The sequence below is a fragment of the Tupaia chinensis genome, unplaced genomic scaffold, assembly GCF_000334495.1.
Source record: "Tupaia chinensis unplaced genomic scaffold, TupChi_1.0 Scaffold000199_1, whole genome shotgun sequence".
Lineage (NCBI taxonomy): Eukaryota > Metazoa > Chordata > Mammalia > Scandentia > Tupaiidae > Tupaia > Tupaia belangeri.
This window is the reverse complement of record NW_006159674.1, coordinates 4,008,804-4,013,966: the sequence shown is the minus strand read 5'-3', so window position 1 is coordinate 4,013,966 and position 5,163 is coordinate 4,008,804. Positions and strand designations below refer to the sequence as shown.

Sequence of the window (5,163 nt, the reverse complement as noted above, 5' to 3'; positions counted from 1 at the left end):
CTGTCTTCTGGTTCACTTTTTTTTTTTTTTTTTTTTTTTGTCTACCCTCATTCCCACTGGACTAGAAGTCCCCTGGGGTCAGAGGGTAAGCTTCTGTGTTTACTGTTTTTTTTCAGTATCTGTTACAGGGCAGGCACTTAGTAGGTACTCAATGAGTATTTTGTCAATTAGTTAAATGAATAAACACCAAGATCTGGCCCTTAGGGTTATTCTACTTCAAAGCAGTCATTTTTAATCCTTTGGGTCACATTTATCTTTCAGAACCAGATTAAAATGTTGAAATTGTACCTGTAAGTAATAAAAACTTATAGATATAATTTTTCACATATAATTTGAGAGAGTCTATGAATATCAGGCTAAGCATTTCAGTTCTAAAAATGTGTTATAAATATTAAGAAAATCTAACTTGACTGTGAAGCTAAATATCATGCAAAAAAAAAAACCCTAGTTGTTATGAATATCAGTATCTTGATGTGAATACATTCATTGTAATCAATTATATGTTACCTTTGGAAAATTTTGCAAACCTCCATGGGGGAAAAAAAAAGGCTATCTATAAATGTTATATATTTATTTATATGCTAGAAAGGATTTAGGGCTTACAGAGAAAAGCTAATAAAAATACATACTGTATAGCAATATAAAAATATATTCCAAACAGGTAAGAAAAAATAAGGCTAAGAACATAAGATAGGGCCAGGAGAGAGATTCATACTCAAAATTTATGCCATGAAATTCAACACCCTTGCTAGAAGATAGCAACAAATTTTGTTCTCAGTTTTTTAGCAGCCAATGCAAAAAGGAAAAAAATATCAGTTTTGCCTTACAGAGGGTCATATATTATACATACTTATACATGAGTATATGTGAATATATTTCTTAGAAAACTGCTGCCTACAAAAAAAAAGGAAGCTTCACTATAGTAATAAGGAGATTATATTTCCAGTGTTTGATTTTTGGCATGTGTCCTTGTCTCTGAACCTGAAATAACCCATTAACTGCTCAAAAATGACTAGTACTTTGGAGGTTTATAATTAAGATTTGGGGACCAGCAGTTAACGTAATGGCTATGTCGCTGAACTCCCATGCAGCTGACCGCGGTTCGAATCCCGGACCTCGTGGCTTAAACTCATGCCCGGCTCGTGTGCATGCATGCCCAAGATCCCAAGAGGAGAATGGAAGAGAAGGGATTGCAGCGTGGCCATCTCCCCTGGGGGGTGATTTCTTGCTTTCTATCTCTCTGTCTCTCTCTGTCTTTCTGGTGAGCGTATGCGCCCTATAGCAAAAACCTCTCCAAAAAAAAAAAAAATTTATGGCTAACTCTAATTTGTCAGCAGTAGACCTTTAGAAAGAGGTCTCATAAAGGTAGGTGCAGAGGTAGGGGCAAAACTGAAGGAGCTTCTTCATTTTCTTATAGCCCTTCTTTTGACCTCAGGAAGTGTAAACACCCTCCCTCCATCAGTCTGACCATTGTTAAACACCATTTAATGAAGCACCTGACACACTCCTTCTCCCCTTAAAGGGGCACACACCTAGGACCATGACTATCACTGGTTATTATAGCTAACCATAGTTTCCTTGGATGGGAGTCCATCTGGGACTTCTTCACCATCTCTCTTTGAGAGTGCAAATACAATAACTAGCTCCTCAGAACATTATGTGGATTTGTGGCATTCTCTGAGGGACTATAAATGGATCGCATTGACAGCTTTATTTGTCATTCTTAAATGGAATGTGCTTCTCCCCTTTGTGTTAAATCGAAATCAGATGGCATTTCTTTTTTCAATGTGGAATGTTTTCACTCTCATAATTGCAAAAGTGCATTCATAGCTGATACTATTCTAATTTACAAATTTTGTGTTTCATGATTGGGGGGGTTTGGGGGAGGCCCATATTTGGAATGTAACTGAGAAAAAACAACTTATGCAACATTTTACTTTTGCCTATTTATTGAGTTCCTGATACAGTTGCTAGAATTCTGTCACCATATGGAAGCAGAGACAATTATATTGCATTTGATGACATGGATTTTAGAAGTTAGGATATAAAAAGGCATACCCAGCAGAATATCCACAATCCAGAAACTTAAACATTTTAAAAATCTCTTCTCTTCTCTGCCTTCCAACATGTCTCTGGCCCCAGCCCTCCCTCCCCCAACTCCCTCTCCATGCAATGGCTCTTTCTCAATATATGCAGTGGGAAAAGTGGTGAGAATAAAGTTGGAAAAATACTACCTTCACATCTTAGCATCTCTCTTATATGATGAAACCAGTTTCTTCTCCCCAGGTGAAATTTTTCATTGAAGGGTTTCTGTCAGTCCCATCTGCCCATGGCTGAATCTGAATGAGAACAGAAGTCGTCCTACCTAAACTTCTCAAATCCATTCGAAGCTCTTGATGTTCTCATGACTGAGCTTCACACAGTGCTTCTCTTTAGGATTCTTAAACTCTCTGCTGTGGGTATGCTTTTCTCACTGAATTTATATCTGTGTTTATTTTTATATTTGTCTTGTAAAGTCATACTTTCAACAAAGTCATCTTTATTGATTACCTACTAAGTGCCAGACACTGTTCGTATATAATGAATTGCATCAGATATCCCTTGTCCTCATTTGGCCTGTGGACTACTGGAGAAGACAGACAGTAAAAAAAGAAAAAGAAAAAGAAAAAAAGAAAAAAGGCACAAATAAGGGGAACATTGAAACTGTTCTCAGAGCTGCAAAGGAAAATGCAAGGTTCTGAAAATGTGTTCTAAGTGGTATGTAAGAGCCAACTAGACCAGGGGTACAGGCAAAGGCATGATATATGAGAGGAGGGGGCGCAGATAGCATAAGTGACTGAGGAAGGTCATCGTGTCATGGAGAAAAGGCTTGAACTGGGGCCAGCCCCATAACCTTGGTTAAGGGAGACCGATCTCACTGAGCCAATCTAGAACTGAATCTTGTCCCCAGTGGCTTAAAGACACACTAAGGGAGTGTGTGTGTGTGTGTGTGTGTGTGTCCGCGCACGTTTGCACCCAAAGTCTCAACAGCATGGAGGAACGGAGAAGGGATTGTGGCATGACTGTGCCCCATAGGGGATTGCTTTCTCCCTCTCTGTCACTCCCTCTTTCTCTGTCTCTTTGTCTCACTGGCCCTTTGTCTCTGTCTCTGGCAAGTGCACATGTTCTCCGATAATTAAAAAATTAATTGATTAATTTTATTTTTTAAAAGTGGTGGAATCTGGAGAAAAAGTCATGGGCCATTATTACCATGAAAGCATTGTTAGTCTTTTCAAGGCATATGCCTTTATTCTAGGACCAATGAGAAGGTTGTAGTTTTTTTGTTTGTTTGTTTCTCTTCATGGGGGAGCATAGAGGTGGATAGAAGATTTGTAATTAGTTACATAATCAATATTACATTTTGATAAAATATTTCTGCCTACAACATGGGGTATGGGTTGGCAAGGGCCAAAATTTATATAGACCAGTTGAATATTTCAGTAGTAAAAGACTGATAACTAGTCCTAGGAAAGGGATGATGATGTGCATTTTTTCTAAAAAGTGAATAGATTGAAAATATGTGAGGGCAGTCTTCAAAAGATTGTAGAAACACACATTCCGTGTGGATTTCAATATTTTGCACCAAAATAAATTTATACTTTCCACTTTTACATGAACTTTTTGAAGTCCCCGAGTATATAAGAAGTAAAATTGACAGTCCCTCTTCTGCGATATTTATGTGGAGCCCCTGTGGGAAGTGTTGGGGAATATTGCAGAAGAACAAGTTTACAAAGACAAGTGCTATGTTCTGTGTTGGGCTTGTCAAGATTGAATGTCTTGGGACAACACAGAAGAGAGAGCTCATTGGCTTATGGGTGTGGAGCTTATCAAAGATCATCGGAGATTGGGTATAAATTTGTAATTCACATTCACATTGATAGATCTGGAGATTATTATGATTGCGTAGAGAAAGATTACAAAAGAGTGACTGATGAGAACATTAGAAATGAAGTCTTTTTTTTTTTGGAGAGGTTTTCGCTATAGGGTACGGGCACTCACCAGACAGATAGAGAGACAGAAAGTGAGAAATCACCCCCCAGGGGGGATGGTCACGCCGCAATCCCTTCTCCTCCATTCTCCTCTCTGGATCCTGGGCACACACGCACACATGCCCGGCATGAGATTTAAGCCACCAAGTCCGGGATGTGAACCGCGGTCGACTACGTGAGAGTCCAGCGACATAGCCATTACGCTAACTGCTGGGTCCCTAGAAACGAAGTCTTGAGGAATCAAATTCATAATGACCCAATAGTGACAGATGAGTCCACAAAGACTGAAAGAAAGGGCAGCAGAAAAGACAGAAGGATGCCCAAGAGGTTATTGGGTCATGGCAGGCAGAAGAGCAAGGATGAGAAGGGCCAGCTGGGTTGAGTGACAGAGACTGAGAGATGCTCGTTTTATTAAGCAACAATGGAGAACGCTAATGGAGAGAGAGTTGTGTTTGAATTCAAATAAATAGAAATTGCTAAGTAAAATCTACAAGAAATATGGTTGTACCTGGTTCAGCCTATTGTTCTGCCTATTTTTCTCTCACATAAATTACCAAGAAATTCAAAGTCCAGCTTCTGGCAGGGCAAAAATGCAGTGCTCTGCAATAGTGGACCTGTCGCTTTGGGGTGGGCCTCCTGAGGTCTCATACACACCACGCACGTGTGGGTGCCCATACTCTAGGCTGGCCGAGACTGGACTGGCTGAGGCTGGGGCTGGATCGAAGCATGAAGACCCTGCTGTATCTAATAAGGGCCCTTTCCCCATCCCCCTCACTCTCAAAAAATAAAATAAGCTGAAAAAATTCAAATCCTAATTATACTTTGAATCACATCTACTGTATTGACCAATATAAATAACAAATATATACTACTTTTTTTTAACTTTCGGTTTTGTTTTGTTTTTAGGTTTTTACCATAGGCTGCCATGTGCTTACTGGAGAGCGACAGAGAGAGAGGACAAGTGAGAAATGACCCCCCCAGAAGGATGGCCAAACTGCAATTTCTGCTCTTCCATTCTTTTATCTGGATTTGGGGCATCCACGCACAATCACCTGATGTGATTTTTCAAGCTGCTAGGTCCAGGACTCAAACTGTGATCAACCAAGCAGGAATCCAGCACCTTAACCACTACATT

The 5,163-nt window shown here is 39.8% G+C and overlaps 1 protein-coding gene across 2 annotated transcripts in view; it reads left to right on the top strand.

Moving 5' to 3' along the window:
* Positions 1-5,163, top strand: part of RHOBTB1 (Rho related BTB domain containing 1) — a 146,038-nt gene that overhangs the window by 7,880 nt on the left and 132,995 nt on the right. The gene's annotated exons all lie outside the window — the stretch shown is intronic.